This window comes from Bos indicus x Bos taurus, chromosome 13, assembly GCF_003369695.1.
Source record: "Bos indicus x Bos taurus breed Angus x Brahman F1 hybrid chromosome 13, Bos_hybrid_MaternalHap_v2.0, whole genome shotgun sequence".
NCBI lineage: Eukaryota > Metazoa > Chordata > Mammalia > Artiodactyla > Bovidae > Bos > Bos indicus x Bos taurus.
This window is the reverse complement of record NC_040088.1, coordinates 47905635-47922857: the sequence shown is the minus strand read 5'-3', so window position 1 is coordinate 47922857 and position 17223 is coordinate 47905635. Positions and strand designations below refer to the sequence as shown.

At 44.1% G+C, this 17223-nt stretch overlaps 1 long non-coding RNA gene across 2 annotated transcripts in view; it reads left to right on the top strand.

The window, feature by feature from the left end:
• Positions 1 to 17223, top strand: part of LOC113903509 — a 90578-nt gene that overhangs the window by 65517 nt on the left and 7838 nt on the right. Inside the window, exon 4 of one of the 2 annotated variants that reach the window (XR_003514154.1) lies at positions 11253 to 11405. The exons of the other annotated variant lie outside the window; for it this stretch is intronic. This is a non-coding gene — a long non-coding RNA (uncharacterized LOC113903509). The remainder of the gene's footprint in view (positions 1 to 11252; positions 11406 to 17223) is intronic. 2 annotated transcript variants of the gene reach the window in all.

The following is a 17223-nucleotide window of genomic DNA, read 5'->3' as shown; positions in this document are numbered from 1 at the left end:
CCACGGTCCCCTGAGTTGCCCTCCTGACTCTGGGACCCTCTGCTCTTGCTGGACACCCACATCCCAGAGCCCGTCTGCTGCTCATAGTGCTTCTCACTTTACACCCAGTCCTGGGCCGTGTGTTTCCCACTTACAATCGGCTACAACCTGGGATGTCTGCCCAGTTACAATCTACAGTCTGAACGTCACTTCAAAGCTTAGATCTGAACATCCAGCTCCACCTGGAAGCACCATAGAAACCTCACATTAGCAAGTTCAAGGTGATTTCATGATCAGGGTAGGGACTATGTCCCGGTCATCTTTGTATCTCCAGCACTGAGCATACAGGAGGCACTCAGTAGTAAAGTAAGTCAGACAGAGAAGGAGAAATATCGTATCAGTCAGTCAGTCAGTTCAGTCGCTCAGTCATGTCCGACTCTTTGCAACCCCATGAATCGCAGCACTCCAGGCCTCCCTGTCCATCACCAACTCCCGGAGTTCACTCAGACTCACGTCCATCGAGTCGGTGATGCCATCCAGCCGTCTCATCCTCTGTCATCCCCTTCTCTTCCTGCCCCCAATTCCTCCCAGCATCAGGGTCTTTTCCAATGAGTCAACTCTTCGCATGAGGTGGCCAAAGTACTGGAGTTTCAGCTTTAGCATCATTCCTTCCAAAGAACACCCAGGGCTGATCTCCTTTAGAATGGACTGGTTGGATCTCCTTGCAGTCCAAGGGACTCTCAAGAGTCTTCTCCAACACCACAGTTCAAAAGCATCAATTCTTCAGCGCTCAGCTTTCTTCACAGTCCAACTCTCAAATCCATACATGACCACAGGAAAAACCATAGCCTTGACTAGATGGACCTTTGTCGGCAAAGTAATGTCTCTGCTTTTTAATATGCCATCTAGTTGGTCATAAGTTTCCTTCCAAGGAGTAAGCGTCTTTTAATTTCATGGCTGCAATCACCATCTACAGTCATTTTGGAGCCCCCCAAAATAAAGTCTGACACTATTTCCACTGTTTCCCCATCTATTTCCCATGAAGTGATGGGACCAGATGCCATTATCTTAGTTTTCTGAATGTTGAACTTTAAGTCAACTTTTTCACTCTTCTCTTTCACTTTCATCAAGAGGCTCTTTAGTTCCTCTTCACTTTCTGCCATAAGGGTGGTGTCTTCTGCATATCTGAGGTTATTAATATTTGTCCCGGCAATCTTGATTCCAGCTTGTGCTTCATCCAGCCCAGCGTTTCTCATGATGTACTCTGCATATAAGTTAAATATACGAAATACCGTATAACAAATCTTATATATGGAATCTAAAAAGAAATTATACAAATGAACTTCCTTACAAAACAGAAAGAGACTCACAGACTTAGAGAATGAACTTATAGTTGCCAGGAGGAAGGATGGGGTAAAGGGATAGTTAGGGAGTTTGGGATGGACATGAACACACTGCTGCTGCTATTGTTAAGTCGCTTCAGTCATGTCTGACTCTGTGCGACCCCATAGATGGCAGCCCACCGGGCTCCACCATCCCTGGGATCCTCCAGGCAAGAACAATGGAGTGGGTTGCCATTTCCCTCTCCAATGCATGAAAGTGAAAAGTGAAAGTGAAGTCACTCAGTCGTGTCCTACTCTTAGCAACCCCATGGTAGCCCACCAGGCTCCTCTGTCCGTGGGATTTTCCAGACAAGAGTACTGGAGTGGGGTACCATTGCCTTCTCCTATGAACACACTGCTATTTAATTTAAATGAATAACCAACAAGGTCCTACTGAATAGCACAGGGAACTCTGCTCAATGTTATGTGACAGCCTGGAGGGGAGGGAAGTTTGGGGTAGAATGGATACATGTATATGTATGGCTGAGTCCCTTTGCTGTTCACCTGACTCTATCACAACATTGTTAATTGGCTATACTCCAAAACAAAACCGAAAGTTCAAAAGAAAAAAAAAAAAAGAGGCACTCAGTACTTGTTTGTTGGCTGAGTGAAGATCTTACTCAGAAAGCAGGGTCAAGCAGAAACGTTTGAGAACCTAAAGAGCAGGTGTCAGTTCCAAAGGGATGTGGAATGTGTCTAGCCCATTAGGCAGTGCTTCCTAGCACCAGCCAGTGGGTATCCCAGGTCAGCCAGCATGGTTGTCTTTTAATTCAAAACGATGCCACACTTGAAGAAATGCACTGTCATAGCACTTACCAAACATTTTGCATAAATTGCCTCATTTAATCACTACAACAACATAAATATTAATTTCCCCATCTCATGGGTTTGCAAACTAAACCTTAGAAAGTTTAAGGAACTTGAATGTGGTCACACAACTGTCCCCAACACTAACCTTCACCACTCAGCTTTGGACGTCTGTACCTTTGTTCTATTTGTTTTATGTAGTCATTGTTATTTTAGATCATCTGTTAAAGAACATGAGCCAGCAATGTATGGGTCTCTTAGACTATGTCAGAGGCACTCTAGTAGTAAAAGTAATGCCAACAGGACAAACAACCACAAAAACAGGGCACATGCTGGATACACAGGCTGTTGTGGTGTTTCCCAAGTATCAGGTTTATTGCTGCAGCCGCCCTTCAAGCAACCACTCTTATCAGGCCTATTTCACTTTCCCAAGGACAGCAGCTGGTCTTGATGGAGCCTGAATTCAACCAGGTGGTCGCGCTCCAGAGTCAGGCTCTTAATCCCATCAGAACGAACAACATCCGGAAGAAGCTCCAAGGTTCCAAAGTACATGGATGTAGGTTCTCTCATTTAAGTTCTGTGATCCTAGAGCCATCCCATCCATCCTCTCAGTGCCCAGTGTGGACTTTCTAAAAATGGAATTTCAGACACCGCTTATTGAATGAATGACCCTGTGTGAAGGTGATATTGGGTGATGATGGCTTCATGCATCCATCACCCAAGTACTTTCTTTTCCTTTTATTAAGAACTTTCAGGAGACAAGCTGCCTTAATCCAAAGAAAGTATTCCCAGTTGTCGGGGGCTGGTGGAAAGTTCTTTTCAGTACATGGAGCTGTCCTCACCCCAGCCCATGGTGACTCACTTTTGAAAAATTTATCTATTTGACAGCATCGGATCTTAGTTGTGGCATGCAGGATCTTTCATTGCAGTGTACAGACTTGTGGCACACATGCTCCGAGGCATATGAGATCTTAATTCCTCCCACCCCGACCACCCAACCAGGGATCCAACTCTCCATTCATACATGACTACTGGAAAAACCACAGCTTTGACTAGATGGACCTTTGTCCGCAAAGTATCATAAAGTAAGCTGAGCGCTGAAGAATTGATGCTTTTGAACTGTGGTGTTGGAGAAGATTCTTGAGAGTCCCTTGGACTGCAAGGAGATCAAACCAGTCAATCCTAAAGGAAATCAGTCCTGAATATTCATTGGAAGGACTGATGCGGAAGCTCCAATACTTTGGCCACCTGATGCTTCAAAGAACTGACTCCTTGGAAAAGACCCGGATGCTGGGAAAGATTGAAGGCAGGAGGAGAAGGGGACAACAGAGAATGAGATGGTTGGATGGCATCCCCGACTCAATGGAAACGAGTTTGAGTAAGCTCCAGAAGTTGGCGATGGACAGGGAAGCCTGGTGTGCTGCAGCCCATGGGGTGGCAAAAAGTCGGACATGACTGAGTGACTGAACTGAACTGACTGCCAGGGATCAAACCCATGTCTCCTGCATTGCAAGGTGGATTCTTAACAACTGGACCACATTGAAGTCCCACCCACTTGTGAAATTTATGTTGAATGTGGGTACAGGGCTACATCCCCGTGTACTTTCTGTTTCAGCCTTTGCACTTAGTTCTGGGTGGCCCACGGGCCCAGTCCTTCTGTTGAATTATTTGGTACATGACTGAACAGCCCTGATTTGACAGCCATGCCATTTGTACCATAAGGTTTCAGTTTTGTGTGAGCAACTTGCTCCCCTTCTGAGAGCTCACAGCTACAAGCTGGGAGATACTTTCCAAGCGACCTCTGTCACGCTTAGACTTGCTTTTATGTTACAGATAGCAAGCAAAGCGGTTTCAAATGGTGTGTCTACTTTTGAAGAATTTATAAAGAAGGAAAACCTAAAAAAGGAGTATTCTTAGTGGAAATTGTCCTTCATAATAGGGTCAATTGTGAGAGATCTTAGGTGAAAAAGACTCCCTGAGATATTTGGCCAACGTGTGAGGTAGTGAAACAAAACTTTGGATGTAAATTTTAACTTTTGAACTGAAAAATCAAAAACAGTGTGTGCTACTGAAGATCAATGCCTCCATTCACGTATTGGCTAGCTTAGCATTTTTCAAGATCTTTCCTGCTCACCCTCAACGAATCAAGGTTTATACTATACATCTTTTGTATTTTTTCCTATTGGTCATCCCTGGGCCCTCACCCTGAGATGTAATTTCCAGGGACCAAATATTTCTATGTAATTTAAATTTGTCTGCTCTGATTAATTTACATTTTATAAACGGATCATTTTGCTTCCTTCCATCCATCTCACTTTCTGTCAGTGGCGGGATTCCTCAAGCTTCCAAAAGGCAACATTACCTGAGTTTAATGTGAACTTCTGGCTCCCTGAGGTATAGCTCAGGGACATGCATTCCTGCTTGACTTTTACTGGAAAGAGCACCTGAGGAAACACAGAAATGGTTTCAGATTTGACTTGCTTTACTAGATGAAGATCTGGTTTGGAGGGGTAATTATCTTAAAAAGAGTTTCCTTCCTGGCTCAGTGATAAAGAATCCACCTGCCGGTGCAGGAGATACAGAAGATACAGGTTCAATCCCTGGGTCAGAAAGATTGCTTGGAGAAGGAAATGGCAACCCACTTCAGTATTCTTGCCTGGAAGATTCCAGGAACAGAGGAGCCTGACGGGCTACAGTCCATAGGGTCGCAAAGAGACAAACATGACTTAGCGGTGAGCACCTTAAAAGGCCAGGTCTGAATGGTGAGGACAGAAATACTGAGAGGGAGATGAGTTTAAAAGGGATTTGGTTTCTCAAATAGTAGATAGTTTTTATCATAAGGATTAGATAAGAGAAGAATATTGTGGTGACCTAAACTGTCCCCCCACCCACTAAATTCATATGATGAAACCTTAAGCCCTGATGTGACTGTACTTGGAGATGGGCCCTTTGGCAGGTAATTAGAGGCTTTATGAGAAGATGAGGCTAAGACTGCTCTCTTCCTGCTGTGTGAGGACTAGAAAGGAAGTGATTCCCTGAAAGCCAGGAAGAGGGTCCTTAGCAGGTACCACATTGTCCAGCACTTTTAATCTTGGACTTCCAGCATCCAGACCTGTGAGAAACAAATGTCTGCTGTTGAAACTACCCAGTCTATTGTATTTTGGTACAGCAACCCAAGCAGACTAAGACAAATATGATTTAGAAAAGAGTTATTGATTGCTTTTTCCAGTGATTTTAAACACACGAGATGTGTTTGTGACCCCCATGGACTGTAGCCCACCAGGCTCCTCTGTCCATGGGATTCTCCAGGCAAGAGTACTGGAGTGGATAGCAATTTCCTCTTCCTCTTCCCAGGGATCTTCCCAACCTCAAGACTGAGCCCACGTCTCTCATGTCTCCTGCATTGGCAGGCAGATTCTTTACCACTAGCACCACTTGGGAAGCCCAAACACATGAGATAAACATGACATTTTGGCTTTTTACAAAATAGTGTGTTTTTCCCCTTGTGGTCTCATGGTCAGGCATGGCATCTTGCATTTCTCAAAATGAGTCTTAGTTTGGTTCAGCAGAAACTCTTTATCATACCTGTGCAGATTGCACCCATCAATAGGGCTGGGCATATTACAAGGAAGGAAACAAGTACGTATCACAAGGTCAAGAGAATTGTTTTGCTCACCCCTGAATCTCTAGACCCAGAATAATGCATGTAAATGTAGCTGATACTCAAAACTCTTCTGCTGAATGAGTAGGTGGAGTGAGGACATGGAGCCTAGGGCTGGAGATGGAAAGAACTGGCTTGGGACGCACTTGGGTCAGGATCTGCGTCTTCCAGGGAATAAAGAGATGCAAGGTGATGAGTTCCATTTAGCCTCATTTTCCTCTTCAAAATGGGCATCTAACACCAGGATTGCAAGGTGCTGGTGAAGATTCAGGACAAAAAGTACACGGTGTGGGGCAAGGGCCCAGAGGTGGACAGGGCCCTCTGTGCTATTGCAGCTCATTTCAAAAAACCGCACGGGTTGGAGGTGGCAGAAAAGAGCTCATGGAAGAGCCAGAGCTTGATCAGCATTCTAAAGGAATAAGGATAAAGAGAGACAGGAAGATTTCTCATACCATTAAGGGAAATAGATGATAAATATGTACAAAACATGAAAATCCAATCCAATTCAATCTGCTCCAATTCAGTCAAGAGAAGGCAAACCTAAGCCAGTTCAATCCAATCCAATCTAATCTAGTTCAGTCCAGGCTAGTCCAGTTCAATCTGGGACAGTCCAATAAATTTCAGGCCAGGCCAATACAGTTCAATACAGGCCATTTGAATCCAATCCAATCCAGGTTAAGACAGGCCAGTCTAATCCAGGCTAGTGAAATGCATGCCAATCCAATCCAGTCCAATCCAATCCAATCCACCCTAGGCCAGTGCAATCCAGTCTAGTCCAATGGAATTCAATCCAGCACAATCCAATCCACTCCATGAAATCACAATCAAATCCAGGCCAGGACAGAGCAGTTCAAAATAGGCCAGACTAGGCCAGTCCAGGCCAGGCGAGGCCAGTTCAGTTCAGTTCAGTCACTCAGTCATGTCTGACTCTTTGCAACCCCAGGCCTCCCTCCCCATCACCAACTCCCAGAGTTTACTCAAACTCATGGCCATTGAATCAGTGATGCCATCCAATCATCTCATCCTCTGTCATCGCCTTCTCCTCCCACCTTCAATCTTTCCCAGCATCAGGGTCTTTTCCAATGAGTCAGTTTTTGCATCAGGTGGCCAAAGTATTGGAGTTTCAGCTTTAGCATCAGCCCTTCCAATGAATATTCAAGACTGATTTCCTTTAGGAAGGACTGGTTGGATTTCCTTGCAGTCCAAGAGACTCTCAAGAGTATTCTCCAACACCACAGTTCAAAAGCATCCATTCTTTGCTGCTCAGCTTTCTTTATGGGCCAACTCACATCCATGCATGACTACTGGAAAAACTGTAGCCTTGACTAGATGGACCTTTGTTGGCAAAGTAATGTCTCTGCTTTTGAATATGCTATCTAGGTTGGTCATAACTTTCCTTCCAAGGAGCAAGCGTCTTTTAATTTCATGGCTGCAATCACCATCTGCAGTGATTTTGGAGCCCCCCCAAAACAAAGTCTGTCACTGTTTCCACGGTTTCCCCATCTATTTGTCATAAAGTGATGGGACCAGATGCCATGATCTTAGTTTTCTGAATGTTGACCTTTAAGCCAACTTTTTCACTCTCCTCTTTCACTTTCATCAAGAAGCTTTAGTTCTTCTTCACTTTCTGCCATAAGGGTGGTGTCATCTGCATATCGGAGATTATTGATATTTCTCCCGGCAATCTTGATTGCAGCCTGTGCTTCATCCAGCCCAGCGTTTCTCATGATATACTCTGTGTGTAAGTTAAATAAGCAGGGTGACAATATACAGCCTTGATGTATTCCTTTTCCTATTTGGAAGCAGTCTGTTGTTCCATGTTCAGTTCTAACTGTTGCTTCCTGACCTGCATACAGATTTTCTCAAGAGGCAGGTCAGGTAGTCTGGTATTCCCATCTCTCGAAGAATTTTCCACAGTTTGTTGTGATATACACAAAAGCTTTGGCGTAGTCAATAAAGCAGAAGTAGGTGTTTTTCTGGAACTCTCTTGCTTTTTTGATGATCCAATGGATGTTGGCAATTTGATTTCTGGTTCCTTTGCCTTTTATAAATCCAGCTTGAACATCTGGAAGTTCACAATTCACGTACTGTTGAAACCTGGCTTGGAGAATTTTGAGCATTACTTTGCTAGCATGTGAGATGAGTGCAATTGTCCAGTAGTTTGAACATTCTTTGGCATTGTGTTTCTTTGGGATTGGAATGAAAACTGACCTTTCCCAGTCCTGTGGGCATGGCTGAGTTTTCCACATTTGCTGGCATATTGAATGCAGCACTTTCACAGCATCATCTTTTAGGATTTGAAATAGGTCAACTGGAATTCCATCACCTCCACTAGCTTTATTCATAGTGATGCTTTCTAAGGCCCACTTGACTTCACATTCCAGGATGTCTGGCTGTAGGTGAGTGATCACACCATCGTGATTATCTGGGTCATGAAAATCTTTTTTGTACAGTTTTTCTGTGTATTCTTGCTACCTCTTCTTAATATCTTCTACTTCTGTTAGGTCCATATCATTTCTGTCCTTTATCATGCCCAGTTTTGCATGAAATGTTCCCTTGGTATCTCTTATATTCTTGAAGAGATCTCTAGTCTTTCCCATTCTATTGTTTTCCTCTGTTTATTTGCATGGATCACCAGGAAGGCTTTCTTACTTCGCCTTGCTATTCTTTGGAACTCTGCATTCAAATGGATATATCTTTCCTTTTCTCCTTTGCCTTTTGCTTCTCTTCTTTTCCCAGCTATTTGTAAGGCCTCCTCAGACAACCATTTGGCCTTTTTGCATTTCTTTTCCTTGGGAATGGTCTTGATCACCGCCTCCTGTACAATGTCAGGAACCTCCATCCATAGTTCTTCAGTTCAGTTCAGTCCAGTTCAATACAATGCAATCCAAAACAGTTCAATACAGTCCAATATAATTCAATCCAAGCTAGGCCAGTCTAATTAAACTCAGTGCAATGCAATGCAATACAATCAAATCCGGTCCCATCCAGGCCAGTCCAATCCAGTCAATCTCATCCAGTCCAATGTCAGGCAGTCCAATCCATTCCAATCCATATAATTCAGTCCAGTCAAATACAATTCAATCCAACCCAAAATCGACAGTATGATATCAATAATAGTTTGTTGTTGTTGTTGTTGTTTTTTAAACTTGACCCTAAGTGCATTCACATTTCTGATTGTATAGATATGCTGTTGCAGTAAATTACCTTTGGCTAAAAGAGGGGTAAATTTGGAAGGGTGACCATAGGTCTTCAATTGTATTTTTTCTATCATATTGTTTATACTTCTAAAAATAAAAGAATGCAAAAGAACAAGAGGTGGCATTCTACTAGATTGAAAGGGGAGGGGATTCCAAGGCAGAGGCATACATTACAGATCTATCGCCTAATTTTTTTTTTACATTAGCAAGACTGCTTTTAAAAAAGACATCAATCAGAAATGTTTTCCTGACTTCCCCTCCTCCATCTTTCCTCCCCACATCAGTTAAAGGGTGTTTCCCAGATCTCCCTTTTCTGAACCTGTGGTTTAAGTAGGTAGAAATCTTATATCCTGAGCAATCTCACTGGATTTTGACTCTCATATCCAATACTTGTGTATGAAACAGAAAAGGGTGAAGTTTCTGGAATATGTGATTACCTGCCTTCCTCGTCCCCTTACTCCCTCTTGGCTATTTAATCATGGGGGTGGTGGGAAGAAAAGAGCAGGCTGACCTTTGTGCTGAGTGTCACAGGCAGGACACAGAACACAAGACATACTACACCCTGTCAAAGACAGTTTTTCAACATTGACAACCCTTCCTTCAGAAACCCAGAGATCGCCCTTTAATTCCACGTCCTTCACCTCCAAATAGCACCATCATTGGCTCCTTGACCCTTAAAGCTTGCAGGAAACCTGGGGAGAGACAAAGAGCCCTGGGCCACAGAATGAATTGGCATCAAAAAGGGTGGTGGATTCATTTTGATATTTGGCAAAACTAATACAATATTGTAAAGTTTAAAAATAAAATAAAATTTAAAAAAAAAAAAGGGGGGTGGAACCCAGATCTCCTAACAGCGAGTAAAAACCTCCACCTTCCCTGACCTTGCCATCTGCTCCTGTGCTGAGAAAGGTCAATGTCACGATCTGCTGTCTGAGCGTAAGGCTTTTTGCAGCATTGAATGAGTTTGTTTCCCTTTGTGTTTTCAAGGCTGCACATTCCCTGCAAACAGTGCCCTGGTAAGGATCTGTCACCATTAGTAATAATAACAGGCAGCATTACATGGAGCAGGCGGACTTGACATCAATCAGAGCTGCCCTCTGGCCGTGATGGGAGAGCAGAGCCCGGGTAGTTCTGAACCAAGAATATGATGTGACTGCAATGCTATTTCTGGTATATACGCCTCTCCAGGGACCCAAGAGTGTACAGAGGGTAGGAGAGCTGATTTTATTGGAATGTCAATCTGTTTCACTTTTTATCACACATGGCGTTTCTCTGAGCTCATTTCCTCTACCAAGTCTGGAGCTGTTGTGATTTATGTGGACCGAGGGCTCCCAATCGTGGGATCACACAACCCACGCGGCCAGGCTGGAGCCTGACCTGTTGCCTGCCCGAGTGTGTTGGGTTTGGCAGCAAAGCCGCCAACCTTTGGATGATGTGTGAGGCAAATGTGTTCAGGCTTTCAGAAGAGGTGTAAATCCTCGCTCCGACCTGGCTTCCCCGGGAAATGTTCATTTGGATGCGTTTTCTGGTAGCTCCTTCTCCCTAACCCAGCTTTGAGGCTCATGGAGAGTGGTTTTGGTCACGTCTTAAAACACAATTTCTGAAAAACTGAATCATGGGTTTCAGAGATTGCTCAGGGAAACTGAAATTGGTGGAACTTCGCGGGGTCCTCTCCAGGCCTCCATCTGCAGATCCTTCTCCCTTTCAGACAGCCTCCTCCAGGGCCTCCTCCATTTCAAATATCCACCCCATCTTAAAATAAAAAAGAACTGTCCCGTTTGTCCCCAAAGCATCCCTGTCTGTGTCACTGTCTTCCCCAGGATGTGTCTGTACTGAGTGCCACTGGCTGCTCTGTGACAGTGCTTGGCACCTGCAGTCTTAGTGAATCCTTGCCCCTAGCCCCAAAGATGTGCCACCTTTTCCTTCATGAAAGATGGGGAAACCAAGCCTTGTGGAGGCGAAACACCCTGCCCAAGGCCATAGGCTAAGAGCCCACATCCTGGCTCCAAAGAGAGTTCTCTCAGTGGTGAGCTCAGATCCCCCCAGAGCTGGCGTGGACGTGCCTCATTTGATGAGTCACTAGGGAGAGGAAAGGCCATGATTTGGAACAACTTTGCAGGACATTGGGTCGTGGGCACATCATAGGATTGGCTGAGGTCTTTGTTGTGTTGGTGGCAAGCCCACGTCCCCCTCTGCTCAGTTCCGCTCTCTACATCCTCACAGGTGTTGATCTGACAGTCCTTCTCTGTGAACTGCCGACATGCCGGCCTGCATTCCAGAGCTGATTTGGGGTTCATGGGGGTTGTTTGCCACAGTGTATCTGCACCAGGAGACCCTGACCCACAGAAAGGCCAAGCTTATTTCCTCATCTTCAAGGTAAAACCCTCCTCCCAAACCACAATTCCTGTGCCAGGATTGGCTCTCAGGCTGATGGACAGTGGGATCATCTTCTCTCTGGCCTCTAAAGGCAATTTCTCAAAAAATGCAGAGCCCCATCAGGAGTTTGTTCTGGGATGTTAGGTCTTAAATACAAATTAACAAGGGCATCAGCAGCCCCACCCTCACCCCATTTAGGACACATTACCTTCCAAGGAAGGGGCAGTAGTGAAGACGGTTCCTGTAAGCTTACCCTGAATTCAACTACTTTGCGTGTCTCTTGAGAACAATTAATTGAAATTTGACAAAAACAATCAACACTTTAATTTTAGGCACAACTAATAGTTTCTTCCTTCCCAAATCAAGAAATTCTTAAGAGATCACAAAACTAAGGGCAACCCCCAGAACACCAGAACAAAGACATTTCATCGGGTCCAGAATGTGAGATCAGGTCATCTCTTGCTAATTTGAAAAACACACATGTGGCTTTTCATTTATGAATGTTTTGAGATTTAATTTATCAAGCTTTAAAAAAGAAAGATTTGGGGTCCAGTCTCAAAAAGGTCATCTGGTTACACTGCAGGGACATTGATGAATGACCTCATTACAGAGGGATGTGGAAGGACCTCATTGGAAACTTCCCACTTACATCTTATTACTGTGAACAGCTCTGAGTTCTTGAAACAGCTGATCTGTTTTTATCTCGTGGACTTGCCAAATTGCAGAGCTCGAGGAGATGGCATCAGAGCACAGGTCCAGGGATAAGATTGGTTTTGGAAAGAAGAGACAGGACCATGGATGTGCTAAGTCACTTCAGTCATGTCCAACTCTTTGTGACCCCGTGGACTGTAACCCACCAGGCTCCTCTGTCCATGGGATTCTCCAGGCAAGAACACTGGAGTGGGTTACCATTTCCTTCTCCAAGGACCAAGGATCCTGAAGGTTAATTAGGATTCCAAGCAAGTTGGATGTTTGCGGCAGCCCCACCTGTGTGGCCCCAAGCATGTGTGGGAGGAAGGTTGTGTTGACTTAAAAAACAGTGACAACCTAAAAGTTGAGGATTATGAGAGAATTTTGTTCCCAGGAAGAGTCAGGTTATACAGAAGTTTGCAACAAAAGGGCAAGTAGTCTGAACATGAAGAGTGTTTTTGTTAATTAAAGAAAAGCAGATATCCCAAGATAACGAATTTAGTGCTTTCCTGTGTAAGGAAAGATGCAAGAGTCTGGGCTCACTGAAATCATTCCTTTCCTATGCATCTCAGCTATGTGGGTCAGGCATCCTGTGTTTTTCACATCCTTAGTTGCTCAGGGCTCCCCATAGGGAGTGGCTGCAGCCTGATGTCTGCCAAGCTCAGGGATCCTCCTCCTTCTTGAGTGTTATGGAGGGCTGGAATCGCTGATGACTGTGACATCCTTGTGTATTGCTGTGGCAGGAAATACTCTATGTCACAGCTGACACCTGGATTGCCTCCACTGGACAGGAAAGGCCCTGAGGGAGAGAGAGCCTGTCCTTCCAGGAGGGAAGGTCCCCTGGGGAAGATGAGGAGTCTAATCCTGAGGATGTTCTGCACCAGATCAGTGTGGATGAAGGTGAAGGCAGCACACAGAACCCAGTGGCCTTGAAGGGAATTGTTCAGGACAGTGGGTCTTACAACTCTCAGTTCAGTTCAGTACAGTCGCTCAGTCATGTCCAACTCTTTGCGGCCCCATGAACCTCAGCATGCCAGGCCTCCCTGTCCATCACCAACTCCTGGAGTTCACCCAAACTCATGTCCATTGAGTTGGTGATGCCATCCAACCATCTCATCCTCTGTCGTCTCCTTCTCCTCCTGCCCCCAATCCCTCCCAACATCAGAGTCTTTGCCAATGAGTCAACTCTTCGCATGAGGTTGCCAAAGTATTGGAGTTTCAGCTTCAACATCAGTCCTTCCAATGAACACCCAGGACTGATCTCCTTTAGGATGGACTGGTTGGATCTTCTTGTAGTCCAAGGGACTCTCAAGAGTCTTCTCCAACACCACAGTTCAAAAGCGTCAATTCTTCAGTGCTCAGCTTTCTTTATAGTCCAACTCTCACATCCATACATGACTACTGGAAAAATCATAGCCTTGACTAGATGGATCTTTGTTGACAAAGTAATGTCTCTGCTTTTGAATATGCTGTCTAGGTTGGTCACTAACTTTTCTTCCAGGGAGTAAGCGTCTTTTAATTTCATGGCTGCAATCACCATCTGCAGTGATTTTGGAGCCCCCCAAAATAAAGTCTGTCACTGTTTCCACAGTTTCCTGATCTATTTGCCATGAAGTGATGGGACCAGATGCCATGATCTTCATTTTCTGAATGTTGAGCTTTAAGCCAACTTTTTCACTCTCCTCTTTCACTTTCATTAAGAGGCTCTTTAGTTCTTCTTCACTTTCTGCCATGAGAGTGGTGTTATCTGCATATCTGAGGTTATTGATATTTCTTCTGGCAATCTTGATTCCAGCTTGTGCTTCATCCAGCCCAGCATTTCTCATGATGTACTCTGCATGTAAGTTAAATAAGCAGGGTGACAATATGCAGCCTTGACGTATTCTTTTTCCTATTTGGAACCAGTCTGTTGTTCCATGTCCAGTTCTAACTGTTGCTTCCTGACCTGCATACAGGTTTCTCAAGAGGCAACCCTCACATTCTGCTTTCCTTTTTTTTTTCATCTTCTAAGAATGAAGTCATTACCTTCTCCTGTCCGCTTTGCTCTGTTCCTGCTGATCCTTGCTTATAGCCTCCCATCTTGGTATCCTGGCCTCTCCTGAGAGCTGGGTGCTGATGGGGGACACATGACTTTTATGGCACCTGTGACCTTCTCAGGTAACTCCTACCCATCTTTTTTTTCAAGAAAGCTTGAAGACTTTTTAAATTGACAGTTCTTCATATATACAGAAGTCCTTGTAATTTCTCCTCTCAAGTGTAAATAAAGCAATAGCACTTTATTCTCATATCTCAACAGGACACAGGACCCCAAGGAAGGGGGTCTACCATGTCCAGCCTGATTCTCCAGGGACTTGTCCCCCTGGGCCTGGAGCAGGCCCCTGGCTCCTAGACTGGTTGGCCTGGAGAAACCTGGGATGACCCAGGATGACCTAGGATGACCCCTAGGATGGACCTAGGATGACCCCTGTCTCCCAACCTGCCTTCTTGGGTCCCTGCTTAGAGTATAGATGCATCTTCACCTCCCAGAGTTCTGAGTCCCAAGTTGCCCATGAGTCCAGGGAATTGTCCCAGCACAGGAGAAGTCCCCCACCCTCCTTATCCTGTTCCCTGTGCCCCAGGTTTCCAGGACCCATGCAATAAATAAATGCTTCAAGAAAGCAGGGAAGCTCCTGGGCAAGGAAGGGGTGACTGAGCCTACTCATGGCTTAGGGAGAGACACTGTGCCCCTAAGAAACTGTGGACATGGAACTGTCAGAGACGGGATGGGGACCCCAGTTGGCCTTACGCCGTAACTGAGACTGTCCTGCTGAAGAGCAGGCCTGGAATAGGAGACCCAGCCCAGCAAGATCCCACACTTCCCAGGCCCCCAAAGCACTCCCACTCATCTTAAACTCACAAGGTGGTGGACTTTGAGAGTATAAGCCCTCACTCTCCCCGCTGGCTCTCGGAGAGGAAAGTGTTTACATCTGCTAACCCCACCTCCCGCTCCATCCCTCTGCCGCCCCCTCCCCATGAGCAACCATAAGTCTGTTCTCTCTGTGAGTGTGTTTCTGTTTCGTAGATAAGTTCATTTGTGTCTTATTTTAGATTCCACATGTTCGTGATATCACATGGCCTTAATTACATTTTTGAAGTGAATCTGTCTGCTGAATGAATTTTAGTGTGAAGACCAGTTATTTTCTTTTTAATCCAAATTAGGGAAGAAGAAAATGAAGTTGTAGTCGTAATTTTTTTCTAATCAGTGGCTTTCAATACACGTGTGAAACTGCCTATTGTGAAAACAGTATTTTCTTTTCCAGACAGGAGCAATTAACTGGAAGTATTGAAGTCTAGGCTATGAATATTCTCACCAACCTGAGGTTTTTATTTCAGCTCTTAAGAGGAAGGTCATAAACATTAGAGTTGAGATCAGGCTTCCATAATTGAAAGAACCTCTGCATAAATTTTTATGTGTGTGAATAACCACTCCATTTGTTGGTTCCTAACCCTGGATTTTACGATGAGGTTTTGAATCCACTTTCTGTTTTTTGTCCAAAATGGAAGGGAATGTGTTACATTCAAGAATCAGCTACAAATGGACTGTTACTCCTGAGTGATCATTGATGACACATGTCTTGATGTGCTTTTTTCCTCAATTTCAAGTCATAGTAACCTGCCCCTGGTTCATTCCTGCTTCTTCATTAAGAGCATCTCACTCTTACAACCTTTTCCCCTCCTGTTACTATTTGGGGCCTCAAGTTAACCACTCAGCTCAACATCTGATATAACCTGCTTTTGTCTCATCTTTCTCTCTGCCCTGTCCACTAACCTTCCTGAACAGTAGTCCTCTGGCATTTTGTTCAATTCCCCCTAAAATGATTTAGAAAAATTATATATCTGCTGGCCCATCTTTAGGCTGACACCTAAAATTTAAGTGATTACAAAAGATGTAAATCTCTAGTCTAAACACTGGCATTGAAAAATAAACCTGTTATAGTTCTCTTTAAATATATCTAGTAGAATCTGAATAGTACAGTTATTTGATACCTGTTCATTAAAAAAATGCATGGGCAAGCATGAGTGGGAAATTTTATTTAAAACCATATTTTTATCCCATTTTCTTCCCTAAATATCACCTTACAGGCATGCTAAGTTACTTCAATTATTTCCAACTCTTTGTGACCTTATGGACTGCAGCCTGCCAGGCTCCTTTGTCCATGGGATTCTCCAAGCAAGAATACTGGGTTGCCATGCCCTCCTCCAAGGGATCTTCCCAACCCAGGGATCGAACTTGAGTCTCCTGTGGCTCCTGCATTGCAGGTGGATTCTTTACCTCCGAGTCAGTAGAGAAGCCCAAATACCACCTTGGAATACTTTCATTAGAAAATTTCATATTGGTAACCCTCCTGCTTCTCTGAAGCAAAAATATGATTACAAAATCAAAGCTTAAAAATGCTTTCATTTCTTTTCTTCAATGCAACTGTCATTAGTGAGATGTCTATGAAAATATCATAACTATCTTACATACTTTTATAAGTAATTATTAAACTTAATAGTAAAAATGTATTGGAACCATGCCTCTTAATGGGGTGGCTGCAAAGGGAGTAGATTTGGGGTATTGATTAACAAGAAGCCTCACCTACCCCAAAGATTATATTTTAATTTTTTAAATTGAAGCATAGTTGATTTACAACGTTGTGTTAATTTCTTCTGTACAGCAAAGTGACTCAGTTATACACATATGTACATCCTCTTTTATATCCTTTACCCCTATATTTTAAATGATCCTGTGTTTGATATACATTGTTATACCTTAGGGCAATGCATACCTACAAAGATGTGAAATGGGAGGAAGCAAGAGTTACCTTAGTCAAATGAGAAAAGAGTGACTGTGAAAGAGGAGACAGAAAAAGAGAATCAGAAAATGCAAAATGCTCATGGGTGGTTTTAAGGAAGAATACATCGTGGAAGCTGAGAATCTGAGAATGGATCCCCTTTAACTCTCCTCCCTGCCCCCAGAGCTGCACAAACCCAGTTCTGAGATGATCGCCCTAAAGTACTATCATACCATGACCGGTAGGTGGAGTTTCTTCTGCCTTTCTTCTTTCAGGGAAAACTCTTCTGAAAGAATTAGTTACAAATATTTTGA